This window comes from Phyllobates terribilis, unplaced genomic scaffold, assembly GCF_046119375.1.
Source record: "Phyllobates terribilis strain yellow unplaced genomic scaffold, ASM4611937v1 Scaffold_4__5_contigs__length_816908805, whole genome shotgun sequence".
NCBI classification, from domain to species: domain Eukaryota; kingdom Metazoa; phylum Chordata; class Amphibia; order Anura; family Dendrobatidae; genus Phyllobates; species Phyllobates terribilis.
Genome location: NW_027362764.1, coordinates 810,512,177 through 810,533,002, shown reverse-complemented (window position 1 = coordinate 810,533,002; position 20,826 = coordinate 810,512,177). Strand labels below are relative to the sequence as shown.

Genomic DNA, 20,826 nt, shown 5'->3' with positions numbered 1-20,826 from the left:
CTGACACTCTGCACCTCCACATGCTGACGCACAGCGCTCTTCACCTCCTGGTACTGACGCACAGCGCTCTTCACCTCCTGGTACTGACGCACAGAGCTCTGCACCTCCTGGTACTGACGCACAGAGCTCTGCACCTCCAGGTACTGACGCACAGCGCTCTGCACCTCCAGGTACTGACGCACAGTGCTCTGCACCTCCACATGCTGACGCTCTGCACCTTCAGATACTGACGCACAGCGCTCTGCACCTCTAGTTACTGATGCACAATGCTCTGCACCTCCAGATACTGACGCACAGCGCTCTGCACCTCCAGGTACTGACGCACAGCGCTCTTCACCTCCAGGTACTGACGCACAGCGCTCTTCACCTCCTGGTACTGACGCACAGCGCTCTGCACCTCCAGGTACTGACGCACAGCGCTCTGCACCTCCAGGTACTGACGCACAGCGCTCTGCACCTCCAGGTACTGACGCACAGTGCTCTGCACCTCGACATGCTGACGCTCTGCACCTCCACATGCTGACGCTCTGCACCTCCAGATACTGACGCACAGCGCTCTGCTCCTCCAGGTACTGACGCACAGCGCTCTGCTCCTCCAGGTACTGACGCACAGCGCTCTGCACCTCCAGGTACTGACGCACAGCGCTTTGCTCCTCCAGGTACTGACGCACAGCGCTCTGCACCTCCAGACACAGACGCACAGCACTCTGCCCCTCCAGATACTGACGCACAGCGCTCTGCACCTCCAGGTACTGACGCACAGCGCTTTGCTCCTCCAGGTACTGACGCACAGCGCTTTGCTCCTCCAGACACAGACGCACAGCGCTCTGCACCTCCAGATACTGACGCACAGCGCTCTGCACCTCCAGGTACTGACGCACAGCGCTCTGCCCCTCCAGATACTGACGCACAGCGCTCTGCACCTCCAGGTACTGACGCACAGCGCTCTGCCCCTCCAGATACTGATGCACAGCGCTCTGCATCTCCAGGTACTGACGCACAGCGCTCTGCACCTCCAGGTACTGACACACAGCGCTCTGCACCTCCAGGTACTGTCGCACAGCGCTATGCACCTCCAGGTACTGACGCACAGCGCTCTGCACCTGCAGGTACTTACGCACAGCGCTCTGCACCTCCACATGCTGACGCACAGCGCTCTGCACCTCCAGGTACTGACGCTCTGCACCTCCACATGCTGACGCTCTGCACCTCCAGATACTGACGCACAGCGCTCTGCACCTCTAGTTACTGACACACAATGCTCTGCACCTCCAGATACTGACGCACAGCGCTCTGCACCTCCAGGTACTGACGCACAGCGCTCTGCACCTCCAGGTACTGACGCACAGCGCTCTGCACTTCCAGGTACTGACGCACAGCGCTCTGCACCTCCAGGTACTGACGCACAGCGCTCTGCACCTCCAGGTACTGACGCACAGCGCTCTGCACCTCCAGGTACTGACGCACAGCGCTTTGCTCCTCCAGGTACTGACGCACAGCGCTCTGCACCTCCATGTACTGACGCACAGCGCTCTGCACCTCCATGTACTGACGCACAGCGCTCTGCCCCTCCAGGTACTGACGCACAGCGCTCTGCACCTCCAGGTACTGACGCACAATGCTCTACACCTCCACATGCTGACGCTCTGCACCTCCACATGCTGACGCACAGCGCTCTGCACCTCCAGATGCCGACACACAGCGCTCTGCACCTCCAGGTACTTACGCACAGCGCTCTGCACCTCCTGGTACTGACACTTTGCACCTCCTGGTACTGACGCTCTGCACCTCCAGGTACTGACGCTCTGCACCTCCTGGTACTGACGCACAGCGCTCTGCACCTCCAGATACTGACGATCTGCACCTCCAGATGCTGACGCACAGTGCTTTGCACCACCAGATACTGATGCACAGCGCTCTGCACCTCCAGGTACTGACGCACAGCGCTCTGCACCTCAAGGTACTGACGCATAGTGCTCTGCACCTCCAGGTACTGATGCACAGAGCTCTGCACCTCCAGGTACTGACGCACAGCGCTCTGCACCTCCAGGTACTAACGCACAGCGCTCTGCACCTCCAGGTACTGACGCACAGCGCTCTGCACCTCCAGGTACTGACGCACAGCGCTCTGCCCCTCCAGATACTGATGCACAGCGCTCTGCACCTCCAGGTACTGACGCACAGCGCTCTGCACCTCCAGGTACTGAAGCACAGCGCTCTGCACCTCCAGGTACTGACGCACAGCGCTCTGCACCTCCAGGTACTGACGCACAGCGCTCTGCCCCTCCAGATACTGATGCACAGCGCTCTGCACCTCCAGGTACTGACGCACAGCGCTCTGCACCTCCAGGTACTGAAGCACAGCGCTCTGCACCTCCAGGTACTGACGCACAGCGCTCTGCACCTCCAGGTACTGACGCACAGCGCTCTGCACCTCCAGGTACTGACGCACAGTGCTCTGCACCTCCAGGTACTGACGCACAGCGATCTGCACCTCCAGGTACTGAGGCACAGCGCTCTGCACCTCCAGGTACTGACGCACAGCGATCTGCACCTCCAGGTACTGACGCACAGCGCTCTGCACCTCCAGGTACTGACGCACAGCGCTCTGCACCTCCAGGTACTGACGCACAGCGCTCTGCCCCTCCAGATACTGATGCACAGCGCTCTGCACCTCCAGGTACTGACGCACAGCGCTCTGCACCTCCAGGTACTGAAGCACAGCGCTCTGCACCTCCAGGTACTGACGCACAGCGCTCTGCACCTCCAGGTACTGACGCACAGCGCTCTGCCCCTCCAGATACTGATGCACAGCGCTCTGCACCTCCAGGTACTGACGCACAGCGCTCTGCACCTCCAGGTACTGACGCACAGCGCTCTGCACCTCCAGGTACTGACGCTCTGCACCTCCAGGTACTGACACACAGCGCTCTGCACCTCCTGGTACTGACGCTCTGCACCTCCAGGTACTGACGCTCTGCACCTCCTGGTACTGACGCTCTGCACCTCCTGGTACTGACGCTCTGCGCCTCCTGGTACTGATGCTCTGCGCCTCCTGGTACTGACGCTCTACACCTCCTGGTACTGACGCTCTGCACCTCCTGGTACTGACGCTCTGCGCCTCCTGGTACTGAAGCTCTGCACCTCCAGGTACTGACGCTCTGCTCCTCCTGGTACTGACGCTCTGCGCCTCCTGGTACTGACGCTCTGCACCTCCTGGTACTGACGCTCTGCACCTCCTGGTACTGACGCTCTGCACCTCCAGGTACTGACGCTCTGCACCTCCTGGTACTGACGCTCTGCGCCTCCTGGTACTGACGCTCTGCACCTCCTGGTACTGACGCTCTGCACCTCCAGGTACTGACGCTCTGTGCCTCCAGGTACTGACGCTCTGCGCCTCCTGGTACTGACACTCTGCGCCTCCTGGTACTGACGCTCTGCGCCTCCTGATACTGACGCTCTGCGCCTCCAGGTACTGACGCTCTGCACCTCCTGGTACTGACGCTCTGCGCCTCCTGGTACTGACGCTCTGCACCTCCAGGTACTGACGCTCTGCACATCCTGGTACTGACGCTCTGCACCTCCAGGTACTGACGCTCTGCACCTCCTGGTACTGACGCTCTGCGCCTCCAGGTACTGACGCTCTGCACCTCCAGGTACTGACGCTCTGCACCTCCAGATACTGACGCTCTGCACCTCTAGGTACTGACGCTCTGCACCTCCTGGTACTGACGCTCTGCACCTCCAGGTACTGACGCTCTGCACCTCCAGGTACTGACGCTCTGCACCTCCAGGTACTGACGCTCTGCTCCTCCTGGTACTGACGCTCTGCACCTCCAGATACTGACGCTCTGCTCCTCCTTGTACTGACCCTCTGCACCTCCTGGTACTGATGCTCTTCACCTCCTGGTACTGATGCTCTGCACCTCCTGGTACTGGCGCTCTGCACCTCCTGGTACTGGCGCACAGCGCTCTTCTCCTCCACATGCTGACGCTCTGCACCTCCAGATACTGACGCTCTTCACCTCCTGGTACTGACGCTCTGCACCTCCAGATACTGACGCACAGCACTCTGCACCTCCACATGCTGATGCTCTGCACCTCCTGGTACTGACGCTCTGCACCTCCACATACTGACGCACTGCGCTCTGCTCCTCCACATGCTGACGCTCTGCACCTCCAGATACTGACGCTCTGCACCTCCAGATACTGACGCTCTGCACCTCCTGGTACTGACGCTCTGCACCTCCTGGTACTGACGCTCTGCACATCCTGGTACTGACGCTCTGCACATCCTGGTACTGACGCTCTGCACCTCCACATGCTGACGCTCTGCACCTCCAGGTACTGACGCTCTGCACCTCCAGATACTGACGCTCTGCACCTCCTGGTACTGACGCTCTGCACCTCCACATGCTGACGCTCTGCACCTCCAGGTACTGACGCTCTGCACCTCCAGGTACTGACGCTCTGCACCTCCAGGTACTGACGCTCTGCGCCTCCTGGTGCTGACGCTCTGCACCTCCAGATACTGACGCACTGCACCTCCAGATACTGACGCTCTGCGCCTCCTGGAACTGACGCTCTGCACCTCCAGATACTGACGCACTGCACCTCCAGATACTGACGCTCTGCGCCTCCTGGTACTGATGCTCTGCACCTCTAGGTACTGACGCTCTGCAACTCCAGGTACTGACGCTCTGCACCTCCTGGTACTGACGCTCTGCACCTCCAGGTACTGACGCTCTGCACCTCCAGGTACTGACGCTCTGCACCTCCACATGCTGATGCTCTGCACCTCCAGATACTGACACACAGCGCTCTGCACCTCCAGATATTGACGCTCTGCACCTCCTGGTACTGACGCTCTGCACCTCCTGGTACTGACGCTCTGCACCTCCAGGTACTGACGCTCTGCACCTCCTGGTACTGACGCTCTGCACCTCCTGGTACTGACGCTCTGCACCTCCAGGTACTGACGCTCTGCACGTCCTGGTACTGACGCTCTGCACCTCCTGGTACTGACGCTCTGCACCTCCTGGTACTGACGCTCTGCACCTCCAAGTACTGACGCTCTGCACCTCCAGGTACTGACGCTCTGCACCTCCTGGTACTGACGCTCTTCACCTCCTGGTACTGATGCTCTGCACCTCCTGGTACTGACGCACTGCACCTCCTGGTACTGACGCTCTGCACCTCCTGGTACTGATGCTCTGCACCTCCAAGTACTGACGCTCTGCACCTCCAGGTACTGACGCTCTGCACCTCCTGGTACTGACGGTCTTCACCTCCTGGTACTGATGCTCTGCACCTCCTGGTACTGACGCTCTGCACCTCCTGGTACTGATGCTCTGCACCTCCTGGTACTGACGCTCTTCACCTCCTGGTACTGACGCTCTGCACCTCCTGGTACTGACGCACTGCACCTCCTGGTACTGACGCTCTGCACCTCCTGGTACTGATGCTCTGCACCTCCAAGTACTGACGCTCTGCACCTCCAGGTACTGACGCTCTGCACCTCCTGGTACTGACGCTCTTCACCTCCTGGTACTGATGCTCTGCACCTCCTGGTACTGACGCTCTGCACCTCCTGGTACTGATGCTCTGCACCTCCTGGTACTGATGCTCTGCACCTCCTGGTACTGATGCTCTGCACCTCCAGGTACTGACGCTCTGCACCTCCTGGTACTGACGCTCTGCACCTCCTGGTACTGACGCTCTTCACCTCCTGGTACTGATGCTCTGCACCTCCTGGTACTGACGCACTGCACCTCCTGGTACTGACGCTCTGCACCTCCTGGTACTGATGCTCTGCACCTCCAAGTACTGACGCTCTGCACCTCCAGGTACTGACGCTCTGCACCTCCTGGTTCTGACGCTCTTCACCTCCTGGTACTGATGCTCTGCACCTCCTGGTACTGACGCTCTGCACCTCCTGGTACTGACGCTCTTCACCTCCTGGTACTGACGCTCTGCACCTCCTGGTACTGACGTTCTGCACCTCCTGGTTCTGACGCTCTTCACCTCCTGGTACTGATGCTCTGCACCTCCTGGTACTGACGCTCTGCACCTCCTGGTACTGATGCTCTGCACCTCCTGGTACTGATGCTCTGCACCTCCTGGTACTGATGCTCTGCACCTCCTGGTACTGATGCTCTGCACCTCCAAGTACTGACGCTCTGCACCTCCAGGTACTGACGCTCTGCACCTCCTGGTACTGACGCTCTTCACCTCCTGGTACTGATGCTCTGCACCTCCTGGTACTGACGCACTGCACCTCCTGGTACTGACGCTCTGCACCTCCTGGTACTGATGCTCTGCACCTCCTGGTACTGACGCTCTGCACCTCCTGGTACTGACGCTCTGCACCTCCTGGTACTGACGGTCTTCACCTCCTGGTACTGATGCTCTGCTCCTCCTGGTACTGACGCTCTGCACCTCCTGGTACTGATGCTCTGCACCTCCTGGTACTGACGCTCTTCACCTCCTGGTACTGACGCACTGCACCTCCTGGTACTGACGCACTGCACCTCCTGGTACTGACGCTCTGCACCTCCTGGTACTGATGCTCTGCACCTCCAAGTACTGACGCTCTGCACCTCCAGGTACTGACGCTCTGCACCTCCTGGTACTGACGCTCTTCACCTCCTGGTACTGATGCTCTGCACCTCCTGGTACTGACGCTCTGCACCTCCTGGTACTGATGCTCTGCACCTCCTGGTACTGATGCTCTGCACCTCCTGGTACTGATGCTCTGCACCTCCAGGTACTGACGCTCTGCACCTCCTGGTACTGACGCTCTGCACCTCCTGGTACTGACGCTCTTCACCTCCTGGTACTGATGCTCTGCACCTCCTGGTACTGACGCACTGCACCTCCTGGTACTGACGCTCTGCACCTCCTGGTACTGATGCTCTGCACCTCCAAGTACTGACGCTCTGCACCTCCAGGTACTGACGCTCTGCACCTCCTGGTACTGACGCTCTTCACCTCCTGGTACTGATGCTCTGCACCTCCTGGTACTGATGCTCTGCACCTCCTGGTACTGACGCTCTTCACCTCCTGGTACTGACGCTCTGCACCTCCTGGTACTGACGCTCTGCGCCTCCTGGTACTGACGCTCTGCACCTCCAGGTACTGACGCTCTGCACCTCCTGGTACTGACGCTCTGCACCTCCTGGTACTGATGCTCTGCACCTCCTGGTACTGACGCACAGCACTCTGCACCTCCAGATACTGACGCACAGTGCTCTGCACCTCCTGGTACTGACGCTCTGCACATCCAGATACTGACGCACAGCGCTCTGCACCTCCTGGTACTGATGCTCTGCACCTCCTGGTACTGACGCTCTGCACCTCCTGGTACAGACGCTCTTCACCTCCTGGTACTGACGCTCTTCACCTCCTGGTACTGACGCTCTGCACCTCCTGGTACAGACGCTCTTCACCTCCAGGTACTGACGCTCTTCACCTCCTGGTACTGACGCTCTTCACCTCCTGGTACAGACGCTCTTCACCTCCTGGTACTGACGCTCTGCACCTCCTGGTACTGACGCACAGCGCTCTGCACCTCCTGGTACTGACGCACAGCGCTCTGCACCCCCAGGTACTGACGCTCTGCACCTCCTGGTACTGACGCTCTGCACCTCCTGGTACTGACCCTCTACACCTCTTGGTACTGACGCTCTGCACCTCCTGGTACTGACGCTCTGCACCTCCAGATACTGACGCAAAGCGCTCTGCACCTCCAGATGCTGACGCTCTGCACCTCCACATGCTGACACACAGCGCTCTGCCCCTCCAGATGCTGACGCTCTGCACCTCCAGATGCTGACGCTCTGCACCTCCAGATACTGACGCACAGTGCTGTGCACCTCCAGATACTGACACACAGCGCTCTGCACCTCCAGGTACTGACGCTCTGCACCTCCAGATACTGACGCACAGCGCTGTGCACCTCCAGATACTGACGCACAGCGCTCTGCACCTCCAGGTACTGACGCACAGCGCTCTGCACCTCCAGATACTGAGGCACAGCGCTGTGCACCTCCAGATACTGACGCACAGCGCTCTGCACCTCCAGGTACTGACGCACAGCGCTCTGCACCTCCAGGTACTGACGCACAGCGCTCTGCACCTCCAGGTACTGACGCACAGTGCTCTGCACCTCCAGGTACTGACGCACAGACCTTTGCACCTCCAGGTACTGACGCACAGCGCTCTGCACCTCCAGGTACTGACGCACAGCGCTCTGCACCTCCAGATACTGACGTACAGTGCTCTGCACCTCCAGATACTGACGCACAGCGCTCTGCACCTCCAGGTACTGACGCACAGTGCTCTGCACCTCCACATGCTGACGCTCTGCACCTCCAGATGCTGATGCTCTGCACCTCCAGATGCTGATGCACAGTGCTCTGCACCACCAGATACTGACGCACAGCGCTCTGCACCTCCTGGTACTGACGCACAGCGCTCTGCACCTCCAGATACTGACGCACAGCGCTCTGCACCTCCAGGTACTGACGCACAGCGCTCTGCTCCTCCAGGTACTGACGCACAGCGCTCTGCACCTCCAGGTACTGACGCACAGCGCTCTGCACCTCCAGGTACTGACGCACAGCGCTCTGCACCTCCAGGTACTGACGCACAGCGCTCTGCACCTCCAGGTACTGACGCACAGCGCTCTGCACCTCCAGGTACTGACGCACAGCGCTCTGCACCTCCAGGTACTGACGTACAGTGCTCTGCACCTCCAGATACTGACGCACAGCGCTCTGCACCTCCAGGTACTGACGCACAGTGCTCTGCACCTCCACATGCTGACGCTCTGCACCTCCAGATACTGACGCACAATGCTCTGCACCTCCACATGCTGACGCTCTGCACCTCCACATGCTGACGCTCTGCACCTCCACATGCTGACGCACAGCGCTCTGCAATTCCAGGTACTGACGCACAGCGCTCTGCACCTCCAGGTACTGACGCACAGCGCTCTGCAACTCCAGGTACTGACGCACAGCGCTCTGCACCTCCAGGTACTGACGCACAGCGCTCTGCACCTCCAGGTACTGACGCACAGTGCTCTGCACCTCCACATGCTGACGCTCTGCACCTCCAGATACTGACGCACAGCGCTCTGCACCTCCAGGTACTGACGCACAGTGCTCTGCACCTCCACATGCTGACGCTCTGCACCTCCACATGCTGACGCTCTGCACCTCCAGATACTGACGCACAGCGCTCTGCACCTCCAGGTACTGACGCACAGCGCTCTGCACCTCCAGGTACTGACGCACAGCGCTCTTCACCTCCAGATACTGACGCACAGCGCTCTGCACCTCCAGGTACTGACGCACAGCGCTCTGCACCACCAGGTACTGACGCACAGCGCTCTGCACCTCCAGGTACTGACGCACAGCGCTCTGCACCTCCAGGTACTGACGCACAGCGCTCTGCACCTCCAGGTACTGACGCACAGCGCTCTGCACCTCCAGATACTGACGCACAGCGCTCTGCACCTCCAGGTACTGACGCACAGACCTCTGCACCTCCAGGTACTGACGCACAGCGCTCTGCACCTCCAGATACTGACGTACAGTGCTCTGCACCTCCAGATACTGACGCACAGCGCTCTGCACCTCCAGGTACTGACGCACAGCGCTCTGCACCTCCAGATACTGACGCACAGCGCTCTGCACCTCCAGGTACTGACGCACAGTGCTCTGCACCTCAACATGCTGACGCTCTGCACCTCCACATGCTGACGCTCTGCACCTCCAGATACTGACGCACAATGCTCTGCACCTCCACATGCTGACGCTCTGCACCTCCACATGCTGACACTCTGCACCTCCACATGCTGACGCACAGCGCTCTTCACCTCCTGGTACTGACGCACAGCGCTCTTCACCTCCTGGTACTGACGCACAGAGCTCTGCACCTCCTGGTACTGACGCACAGAGCTCTGCACCTCCAGGTACTGACGCACAGCGCTCTGCACCTCCAGGTACTGATGCACAGCGCTCTGCACCTCCAGGTACTGACGCACAGTGCTCTGCACCTCCACATGCTGACGCTCTGCACCTTCAGATACTGACGCACAGCGCTCTGCACCTCTAGTTACTGATGCACAATGCTCTGCACCTCCAGATACTGACGCACAGCGCTCTGCACCTCCAGGTACTGACGCACAGCGCTCTTCACCTCCAGGTACTGACGCACAGCGCTCTTCACCTCCTGGTACTGACGCACAGCGCTCTGCACCTCCAGGTACTGACGCACAGCGCTCTGCACCTCCAGGTACTGACGCACAGCGCTCTGCACCTCCAGGTACTGACGCACAGTGCTCTGCACCTCGACATGCTGACGCTCTGCACCTCCACATGCTGACGCTCTGCACCTCCAGATACTGACGCACAGCGCTCTGCTCCTCCAGGTACTGACGCACAGCGCTCTGCTCCTCCAGGTACTGACGCACAGCGCTCTGCACCTCCAGGTACTGACGCACAGCGCTTTGCTCCTCCAGGTACTGACGCACAGCGCTCTGCACCTCCAGACACAGACGCACAGCACTCTGCCCCTCCAGATACTGACGCACAGCGCTCTGCACCTCCAGGTACTGACGCACAGCGCTTTGCTCCTCCAGGTACTGACGCACAGCGCTTTGCTCCTCCAGACACAGACGCACAGCGCTCTGCACCTCCAGATACTGACGCACAGCGCTCTGCACCTCCAGGTACTGACGCACAGCGCTCTGCCCCTCCAGATACTGACGCACAGCGCTCTGCACCTCCAGGTACTGACGCACAGCGCTCTGCCCCTCCAGATACTGATGCACAGCGCTCTGCATCTCCAGGTACTGACGCACAGCGCTCTGCACCTCCAGGTACTGACACACAGCGCTCTGCACCTCCAGGTACTGTCGCACAGCGCTATGCACCTCCAGGTACTGACGCACAGCGCTCTGCACCTGCAGGTACTTACGCACAGCGCTCTGCACCTCCACATGCTGACGCACAGCGCTCTGCACCTCCAGGTACTGACGCTCTGCACCTCCACATGCTGACGCTCTGCACCTCCAGATACTGACGCACAGCGCTCTGCACCTCTAGTTACTGACACACAATGCTCTGCACCTCCAGATACTGACGCACAGCGCTCTGCACCTCCAGGTACTGACGCACAGCGCTCTGCACCTCCAGGTACTGACGCACAGCGCTCTGCACTTCCAGGTACTGACGCACAGCGCTCTGCACCTCCAGGTACTGACGCACAGCGCTCTGCACCTCCAGGTACTGACGCACAGCGCTCTGCACCTCCAGGTACTGACGCACAGCGCTTTGCTCCTCCAGGTACTGACGCACAGCGCTCTGCACCTCCATGTACTGACGCACAGCGCTCTGCACCTCCATGTACTGACGCACAGCGCTCTGCCCCTCCAGGTACTGACGCACAGCGCTCTGCACCTCCAGGTACTGACGCACAATGCTCTACACCTCCACATGCTGACGCTCTGCACCTCCACATGCTGACGCACAGCGCTCTGCACCTCCAGATGCCGACACACAGCGCTCTGCACCTCCAGGTACTTACGCACAGCGCTCTGCACCTCCTGGTACTGACACTTTGCACCTCCTGGTACTGACGCTCTGCACCTCCAGGTACTGACGCTCTGCACCTCCTGGTACTGACGCACAGCGCTCTGCACCTCCAGATACTGACGATCTGCACCTCCAGATGCTGACGCACAGTGCTTTGCACCACCAGATACTGATGCACAGCGCTCTGCACCTCCAGGTACTGACGCACAGCGCTCTGCACCTCAAGGTACTGACGCATAGTGCTCTGCACCTCCAGGTACTGATGCACAGCGCTCTGCACCTCCAGGTACTGACGCACAGCGCTCTGCACCTCCAGGTACTAACGCACAGCGCTCTGCACCTCCAGGTACTGACGCACAGCGCTTTGCTCCTCCAGGTACTGACGCACAGCGCTCTGCACCTCCAGGTACTGACGCACAGCGCTCTGCACCTCCTGGTACTGATGCACAGCGCTCTGCACCTCCAGAAACTGATGCACAGCGCGCTGCACCTCCAGGTACTGACGTGACGCGCCCCCTGGGCCATATTCTTTAGGGGGAATATCCGGAGCCGGATCAGATGGGAGTTGTAGTCTTCCGAGTGGCTGTGACCCGGTCCGTGCCCAGGGTGTCAAACTCAGTTGTATGTGGCAGTCATACAGATGTTATTAAGTTCTTAATGTCGACTACGCCACCCGTTGTGTTGCGGTCACTGTGGCCGCCGCTGCAGCAGGGTCCGCTGAGGCTGATGGTGTAGGTGCAGCTTTGGTGATATAACCCCCAACGGGTGGGGTATAGCCTCAGGGGGATCAGGTGCAGAGGATGGGAGTTGTGGTGATGCAGTGTAGACGGCAATCAGAGACAGAGTCGGGTTATGCAGTTAAGGGTATTTACTCACTGCTGATGTTCCGGTCACTCCAGCTTCAAGTGACCTCCCGAGCCGTGCTGCGTCCACCAGGTCCTGGATCCAGCCAACCCCCAAGCAAGTCCGGAGCGTGACCCTGAGCTCTCCTTCTGTCCTTTCTCTGGCCGTCCCCACTATTGATCCACCCAGGTCCAGCTCCCTCGGGCCTTCTGTTGGGAGACCCTTGGCCTTGGGTTCCCTGACCCTCCATGTGGTATGCCTTCGTGGTGGATGTGGTGGGTGACCGTGGCAGACGCTGCCCACGGTCTCCGGTCTCTGGCTGGGGTGTGTTTTTGCCCCCACCAGCTTGGGTTCCGGTACCCTGATGCCGACTCTTCACCCGTGGATTGGATTTGGGGTCTCAGAGTCCTCTCTTCTGCTTCCCCCTCTGGGTCTCTCTTACTTTCTCCTCTCTCTCTCTCTGGGGCTTCTCTGCTCCTCTTCCTCCTCTGACTTCTCTCTGCAAAGGCTGACAGACTGACCCTGTTCTTTGATGGTGCCCACCTTATATACACCCTCTATGTGTGAGCTCAGGTGACCAGCACCCAATGAGCTCCTATCTTTACCCAGGCTGCTCCCCCTATCTGCCCCTACACTACTGGGATGTTCCACCCCCCTCCCACTCCAGCCAGGAACAGACTCGGTCGCACCTGCACATTTCTAAGTGGGAGTACCGTCGGCCTGTTCCTCGGAAATGGGATGTGTGTAGTGCATGCAGCCTACCGAGCTCAGTTCCACACTCCATCCTTACCCGGGAGTGGAATATCACACCTCTGGGTTGAGGTGCAATACCCCTGTAGCAGCCGAATCCTCAGGGTGCTACAGACGCACAGCGCTCTGCACCTGCAGGTACTTACGCACAGCGCTCTGCACCTCCACATGCTGACGCACAGCGCTCTGCACCTTCAGGTACTGACGCTCTGAACCTCCACATGCTGACGCTCTGCACCTCCAGATACTGAAGCACAGCGCTCTGCACCTCCAGGTACTGACGCACAGCGCTCTGCACCTCCAGGTACTGACGCACAGCGCTCTGCACCTCCAGGTACTGACGCACAGTGCTCTGCACCTCCAGGTACTGACGCACAGCGATCTGCACCTCCAGGTACTGAGGCACAGCGCTCTGCACCTCCAGGTACTGACGCACAGCGATCTGCACCTCCAGGTACTGACGCACAGCGATCTGCACCTCCAGGTACTGACGCACAGTGCTCTGCACCTCCAGGTACTGACGCACAGCGCTCTGCCCCTCCAGATACTGATGCACAGCGCTCTGCACCTCCAGGTACTGACGCACAGCGCTCTGCACCTCCAGGTACTGAAGCACAGCGCTCTGCACCTCCAGGTACTGACGCACAGCGCTCTGCACCTCCAGGTACTGACGCACAGCGCTCTGCACCTCCAGGTACTGACGCACAGTGCTCTGCACCTCCAGGTACTGACGCACAGCGATCTGCACCTCCAGGTACTGAGGCACAGCGCTCTGCACCTCCAGGTACTGACGCACAGCGCTCTGCACCTCCAGGTACTGACGCACAGCGCTCTGCACCTCCAGGTACTGACGCACAGCGCTCTGCACCTCCAGGTACTGACGCACAGCGCTCTGCACCTCCAGGTACTGACGCACAGCGCTCTGCCCCTCCAGATACTGATGCACAGCGCTCTGCACCTCCAGGTACTGACGCACAGCGCTCTGCACCTCCAGGTACTGAAGCACAGCGCTCTGCACCTCCAGGTACTGACGCACAGCGCTCTGCACCTCCAGGTACTGACGCACAGCGCTCTGCCCCTCCAGATACTGATGCACAGCGCTCTGCACCTCCAGGTACTGACGCACAGCGCTCTGCACCTCCAGGTACTGACGCACAGCGCTCTGCACCTCCAGGTACTGACGCTCTGCACCTCCAGGTACTGACACACAGCGCTCTGCACCTCCTGGTACTGACGCTCTGCACCTCCAGGTACTGACGCTCTGCACCTCCTGGTACTGACGCTCTGCACCTCCTGGTACTGACGCTCTGCGCCTCCTGGTACTGATGCTCTGCGCCTCCTGGTACTGACGCTCTACACCTCCTGGTACTGACGCTCTGCACCTCCTGGTACTGACGCTCTGCGCCTCCTGGTACTGAAGCTCTGCACCTCCAGGTACTGACGCTCTGCTCCTCCTGGTACTGACGCTCTGCGCCTCCTGGTACTGACGCTCTGCACCTCCTGGTACTGACGCTCTGCACCTCCTGGTACTGACGCTCTGCACCTCCAGGTACTGACGCTCTGCACCTCCTGGTACTGACGCTCTGCGCCTCCTGGTACTGACGCTCTGCACCTCCTGGTACTGACGCTCTGCACCTCCAGGTACTGACGCTCTGCGCCTCCAGGTACTGACGCTCTGCGCCTCCTGGTACTGACACTCTGCGCCTCCTGGTACTGACGCTCTGCGCCTCCTGGTACTGACGCTCTGCGCCTCCAGGTACTGACGCTCTGCACCTCCTGGTACTGACGCTCTGCGCCTCCTGGTACTGACGCTCTGCACCTCCAGGTACTGACGCTCTGCACATCCTGGTACTGACGCTCTGCACCTCCAGGTACTGACGCTCTGCACCTCCTGGTACTGACGCTCTGCACCTCCAGGTACTGACGCTCTGCACCTCCAGATACTGACGATCTGCACCTCTAGGTACTGACGCTCTGCACCTCCTGGTACTGACGCTCTGCACCTCCAGGTACTGACGCTCTGCACCTCCAGGTACTGACGCTCTGCACCTCCAGGTACTGACGCTCTGCTCCTCCTGGTACTGACGCTCTGCACCTCCAGATACTGACGCTCTGCTCCTCCTTGTACTGACCCTTTGCACCTCCTGGTACTGATGCTCTTCACCTCCTGGTACTGATGCTCTGCACCTCCTGGTACTGGCGCTCTGCACCTCCTGGTACTGGCGCACAGCGCTCTTCTCCTCCACATGCTGACGCTCTGCACCTCCAGATACTGACGCTCTTCACCTCCTGGTACTGACGCTCTGCACCTCCAGATACTGACGCACAGCACTCTGCACCTCCACATGCTGATGCTCTGCACCTCCTGGTACTGACGCTCTGCACCTCCACATACTGACGCACTGCGCTCTGCTCCTCCACATGCTGACGCTCTGCACCTCCAGATACTGACGCTCTGCACCTCCAGATACTGACGCTCTGCACCTCCTGGTACTGACGCTCTGCACCTCCTGGTACTGACGCTCTGCACATCCTGGTACTGACGCTCTGCACATCCTGGTACTGACGCTCTGCACCTCCACATGCTGACGCTCTGCACCTCCAGGTACTGACGCTCTGCACCTCCAGATACTGACGCTCTGCACCTCCTGGTACTGACGCTCTGCACCTCCACATGCTGACGCTCTGCACCTCCAGGTACTGACGCTCTGCACCTCCAGGTACTGACGCTCTGCACCTCCAGGTACTGACGCTCTGCGCCTCCTGGTGCTGACGCTCTGCACCTCCAGATACTGACGCACTGCACCTCCAGATACTGACGCTCTGCGCCTCCTGGAACTGACGCTCTGCACCTCCAGATACTGACGCACTGCACCTCCAGATACTGACGCTCTGCACCTCCTGGTACTGACGCTCTGCACCTCCAGGTACTGACGCTCTGCACCTCCAGGTACTGACGCTCTGCACCACCTGGTACTGACGCTCTGCGCCTCCTGGTACTGACGCTCTGCACCTCCTGGTACTGACGCTCTGCGCCTCCTGGTACTGACGTTCTGCACCTCCAGGTACTGACGCTCTGCACCTCCTGGTACTGACGCTCTGCACCTCCTGGTACTGACGCTCTGCACCTCCAGGTACTGACGCTCTGCACCTCCAGGTACTGACGCTCTGCACCTCCAGGTACTGACGCTCTGCACCACCTGGTACTGACGCTCTGCACCTCCAGGTACTGACGCTCTGCGCCTCCTGGTACTGACGCTCTGCGCCTCCTGGTACTGACGCTCTGCGCCTCCAGGTACTGATGCTCTGCGCCTCCAGGTACTGACGCTCTGCACCTCCTGGTACTGACGCTCTGCGCCTCCTGGTACTGACGCTCTGCACCTCCAGGTACTGACGCTCTGCACATCCTGGTACTGACGCTCTGCACCTCCAGGTACTGACGCTCTGCCCCTCCTGGTACTGACGCTCTGCGCCTCCTGGTACTGACGCTCTGCACCTCCAGGTTCTGACGCTCTGCACCTCCAGATACTGACGCGCTGCACCTCCAGGTACTGACGCTCTGCACCTCCTGGTACTGACGCTCTGCACCTCCAGGTACTGACGCTCTGCACCTCCAGGTACTGACGCTCTGCACCTCCAGATACTGACGCTCTGCTCCTCCTTGTACTGACCCTCTGCACCTCCTGGTACTGACACACAGTGCTCTGCACCTCCTGGTACTGATGCTCTTCACCTCCTGGTACTGATGCTCTGCACCTCCTGGTACTGGCGCTCTGCACCTCCTGGTACTGGCGCACAGCGCTCTTCACCTCCAGATACTGACGCTCTGCACCTCCTGGTACTGACGCACAGCGCTCTGCACCTCCACATGCTGACGCTCTGCACCTCCAGATACTGACGCTCTGCACCTCCACATGCTGACGCTCTGCACCTCCAGATACTGACGCTCTGCACCTCCTGGTACTGACGCTCTGCACCTCCACATGCTGACGCTCTGCACCTCCAGATACTGACGCTCTGCACCTCCAGATACTGACGTTTTGCACCTCCTGGTACTGACGCTCTGCACCTCCAGGTACTGTCGCACAGCGCTCTGCACCTCCAGGTACTGACGCACAGCGCTCTGCACCTGCAGGTACTTACGCACAGCGCTCTGCACCTCCACATGCTGACACACAGCGCTCTGCACCTTCAGGTACTGACGCTCTGCACCTCCACATGCTGACGCTCTGCACCTCCAGATACTGACGCACAGCGCTCTGCACCTCTAGTTACTGACGCACAATGCTCTGCACCTCCAGATACTGACGCACAGCGCTCTGCACCTCCAGGTACTGACGTACAGCGCTCTGCACCTCCAGGTACTGACGCACAGCGCTCTGCTCCTCCAGGTACTGACGCACAGTGCTCTGCACCTCCAGGTACTGACGCACAGCGATCTGCACCTCCAGGTACTGAGGCACAGCGCTCTGCACCTCCAGGTACTGACGCACAGCGATCTGCACCTCCAGGTACTGACGCACAGCGCTCTGCACCTCCAGGTACTGACGCACAGCGCTCTGCACCTCCAGGTACTGACGCACAGCGCTCTGCCCCTCCAGACACTGATGCACAGCGCTCTGCACCTCCAGGTACTGACGCACAGCGCTCTGCACCTCCAGGTACTGACGCTCTGCACCTCCAGGTACTGACACACAGCGCTCTGCACCTCCTGGTACTGACGCTCTGCACCTCCAGGTACTGACGCTCTGCACCTCCTGGTACTGACGCTCTGCACCTCCTGGTACTGACGCTCTGCGCCTCCTGGTACTGATGCTCTGCGCCTCCTGGTACTGACGCTCTGCACCTCCAGGTACTGACGCTCTGCACCTCCAGGTACTGACGCTCTTCGCCTCCTGGTACTGACGCTCTGCGCCTCCTGGTACTGAAGCTCTGCACCTCCAGGTACTGACGCTCTGCACCTCCTGGTACTGACGCTCTGCGCCTACTGGTACTGACGCACTGCACCTCCAGGTACTGACGCTCTTCGCCTCCTAGTACTGACGCTCTGCGCCTCCTGGTACTGAAGCTCTGCACCTCCTGGTACTTTCGCTCTGCACCTCCAGGTACTGACGCTCTGCACCTCCTGGTACTGATGCTTTTCACCTCCTGGTACTGACGCTCTGCACCTCCTGATACTGACGCTCTGCACCTCCTGGTACTGACGCCCTGCACCTCCAGGTACTGACGCTCTGCACCTCCTGGTACTGACGCTCTGCACCTCCAGGTACTGACGCTCTGCACCTCCTGGTACTGACGCTCTGCACCTCCAGGTACTGACGCTCTGCACCTCCAGGTACTGACGCTCTGCACCTCCTGGTACTGACGCTCTGCACCTCCTGGTACTGACGCTCTGCACCTCCTGGTACTGACGCTCTGCGCCTCCTGGTACTGACGCTCTGCACCTCCAGGTACTGACGCTCTGCACCTCCAGGTACTGACGCTCTGCACCTCCTGGTACTGACGCTCTGCACCTCCAGGTACTGACGCTCTGCGCCTCCAGGTACTGACGCTCTGCGCCTCCAGGTACTGACGCTCTGCGCCTTGTGGTACTGACGCTCTGCGCCTCCTGGTACTGACGCTCTGCGCCTCCAGGTACTGACGCTCTGCACCTCCTGGTACTGACACTCTGCGCCTCCTGATACTGACGCTCTGCACCTCCAGGTACTGACGCTCTCCACATCCTGGTACTGACGCTCTGCACCTCCAGGTACTGACGCTCTGCACCTCCTGGTACTGACGCTCTGCGCCTCCAGGTACTGACGCTCTGCACCTCCAGGTACTGACGCTCTGCACCTCCAGATACTGACGCTCTGCACCTCCAGGTACTGACGCTCTGCACCTCCTGGTACTGATGCTCTGCACCTCCAGGTACTGACGCTCTGCACCTCCAGGTACTGACGCTCTGCACCTCCAGGTACTGACGCTCTGCTCCTCCTGGTACTGACGCTCTGCACCTCCAGATACTGACGCTCTGCTCCTCCTTGTACTGACCCTCTGCACCTCCTGGTACTGATGCTCTGCACCTCCTGGTACTGATGCTCTGCACCTCCTGGTACTGGCGCTCTGCACCTCCTGGTACTGGCGCACAGCGCTCTTCACCTCCAGATACTGACGCTCTGCACCTCCTGGTACTGACGCACAGCGCTCTGCACCTCCACATGCTGACGCTCTTCACCTCCTGGTACTGATGCTCTGCACCTCCTGGTACTGGCGCTCTGCACCTCCTGGTACTGGCGCACAGCGCTCTTCACCTCCAGATACTGACGCTCTGCACCTCCTGGTACTGACGCACAGCGCTCTGCACCTCCACATGCTGACGCTCTGCACCTCCTGGTACTGACGCTCTGCACCTCCAGATACTGACGCACAGCACTCTGCACCTCCACATGCTGACGCTCTGCACCTCCTGGTACTGACGCTCTGCACCTCCAGATACTGACGCACTGCGCTCTGCACCTCCACATGCTGACGCTCTGCACCTCTAGATACTGACGCTCTGCACCTCCAGATACTGACGCTCTGCACCTCCTGGTACTGACGCTCTGCACCTCCTGGTACTGACGCTCTGCACATCCTGGTACTGACGCTCTGCACCTCCACATGCTGACGCTCTGCACCTCCAGGTACTGACGCTCTGCACCTCCAGATACAGAGGCTCTGCACCTCCTGTTACTGACGCTCTGCACCTCCACATGCTGACGCTCTGCACCTCCAGGTACTGACGCTCTGCACCTCCTGGTACTGACGCTCTGCGCCTCCTGGTGCTGATGCTCTGCACCTCCAGATACTGACGCACTGCACCTCCAGATACTGACGCTCTGCGCCTCCTGGTACTGACGCTCTGCACCTCCAGATACTGACGCACTGCACCTCCAGATACTGACGCTCTGCGCCTCCTGGTACTGACGCTCTGCACCTCCAGGTACTGACGCTCTGCACCTCCAGGTACTGACGCTCTGCACCTCCTGGTACTGACGCTCTGCACCTCCAGGTACTGACGCTCTGCACCTCCAGGCACTGACGCTCTGCACCTCCACATGCTGACGCTCTGCACATCCAGATACTGACACACAGCGCTCTGCACCTCCTGGTACTGACGCTCTGCACCTCCTGGTACTGACGCTCTGCACCTCCTGGTACTGACGCTCTGCACCTCCTGGTACTGACGCTCTGCACCTCCAGGTACTGACGCTCTGCACCTCCTGGTACTGACGCTCTGCACCTCCTGGTACTGACGCTCTGCACCTGCTGGTACTGACGCTCTGCACCTCCAGATACTGACGCACAGCGTTCTGCACCTCCACATGCTGACGCTCTGCACCTCCTGGTACTGACGCTCTGCACCTCCACATGCTGACGCTCTGCACCTCCAGATACTGACGCACAGCGTTCTGCACCTCCACATGCTGACGCTCTGCACCTCCTGGTACTGACGCTCTGCACCTCCAGGTACTGACGCTCTGCACCTCCTGGTACTGACGCTCTGCGCCTCCTGGTACTGACGCTCTGCGCCTCCTGGTACTGACGCTCTGCACCTCCTGGTACTGACGCTCTGCACCTCCAGGTACTGACGCTCTTCACCTCCTGG

General features: G+C 60.1%; 1 protein-coding gene across 1 annotated transcript in view; it reads left to right on the top strand.

Annotated features, from left to right (window-relative positions):
* Positions 1–20,826, top strand: part of SCRT1 (scratch family transcriptional repressor 1) — a 107,905-nt gene that overhangs the window by 20,604 nt on the left and 66,475 nt on the right. The gene's annotated exons all lie outside the window — the stretch shown is intronic.